This window comes from Aplysia californica, unplaced genomic scaffold (assembly GCF_000002075.1).
Source record: "Aplysia californica isolate F4 #8 unplaced genomic scaffold, AplCal3.0 scaffold00641, whole genome shotgun sequence".
Classification (NCBI taxonomy): Eukaryota; Metazoa; Mollusca; class Gastropoda; order Aplysiida; family Aplysiidae; genus Aplysia; species Aplysia californica.
The window spans coordinates 152,364-153,679 of NW_004797911.1; the positions used below are offsets into that span (position 1 = coordinate 152,364).

Here is a 1,316-nt window from a genome sequence, read left to right on the forward strand (position 1 = left end):
GGGGGTAATGGAATAAATCAGAACAGAGAAATAAAAAATGGCTTACCAAGATCTTCAGTGTTTGCTTCTAATCTGGCACTTAACCGTGATGCACATGATTATTTTTATCTTTTCAGATCAGTTAACCTAATTTACAGTGAAACAGGTGAAAAAGAAAGAACTAGAAAGATCAAATTGGCCAGGTTCTTTTCTCATCACAAAATGAGACGATCTTTTCTTGGTTGAATTTATATTATTATTATTATTAAAGTGATGTCTCTTACCTTTAGGTGCAGTGTGATTGTGTCATTATATCATTCGATGTCCAGCTTATAAGAACACAGACTTCTCCTTCTCGTTCGTAAGCCTAATAAAACTTAACACTGAGCAGCATAATAAACACCAGAAAACCCCTACCCCCTTCTCCCATCCCCCCAACCTGTTCAGTTCGTGGTGTCATATTATTATTCCTGTTAGAAGGGACAGTCAAGGGAAAACCCAGTCAGACAGTAATAAAGATCAGTCTAACGCACACTTGTTGTAGTTGTTGTAAATCCTTTTGACAGAGAGGGAACCACAGGTATTTTGAATACAATCAAACTTGTTTTTTAAAGTGGTGGTAACGCACTTACCTTAATTGGGTAGATCCGGGTGCATCGTACGGGGAGACAAAACAAACGCGAAACTGGGGTTGTTTTTAATCTTTCATTTCGTTTTGTTATTTAGTTTGTTTCTTTCACCAGCAGGGCTATTCCTCGTTTGCTGTCTTCTTTCATTCAGGCAGTTTGAATCTCACAGATCAAGCATAATAATAATAATTATCATGCCTCAGCACGCGTTAGCTGTACGTTTCAGTAAGGCAATAGGGAGATCAACAGGTTTATAACGTGCAGCCTTGTACACAATATCCGTGAAAGCACCTGACTCCATTTCTGAAATGGCCGTTCATAACGACGTTACGTACAGACCTAGGCCTACGTGTGAAACTCCCAACAGAAATTCATATATTATGAACTTGTCTTTTGATATCTACGTCAGTCCGTGACATTATTGTCTTTCTGCGTATCTTCTATCTTGTTATGAATCCTGCCTGGTTCCCCCTTCCCGGAGAGACTTGACAAGAGTCCTCATTTCAAGTGGAAAGTCGTAGGAGAGGGTGGGGTGGGGAGATGTTGGCACACCGGGGTGCGTTCAGTTTACCGCGGACACAATTCACGAGGCCCACAACTCGAGACGATTCAGGTCAGGATGCCATGGCTGGTGCATCCGGGAGTGAAGAGTGAAGATGACGAAAGTGCCCTTGCTATGTGTGGAATAGGCCTATTTCTACGTTTTGC

The 1,316-nt window shown here is 41.4% G+C and overlaps 1 protein-coding gene across 2 annotated transcripts in view; it reads right to left on the reverse strand.

Moving 5' to 3' along the window:
- LOC101850363 (toll-like receptor Tollo) overlaps positions 1-1,132 on the reverse strand; it is a 17,275-nt gene extending 16,143 nt beyond the window's left edge. The window contains exon 1 of one of the 2 annotated variants that reach the window (XM_005107899.2): positions 612-1,132. The gene's annotated coding sequence lies outside the window, so the exon portion shown is untranslated. Of the gene's footprint in view, positions 1-263; positions 542-611 lie in introns of those variants that run through there. The other variant, XM_005107900.3, reaches the window with a different exon arrangement.
- Between the last annotated feature and the right edge of the window lie 184 nt (positions 1,133-1,316).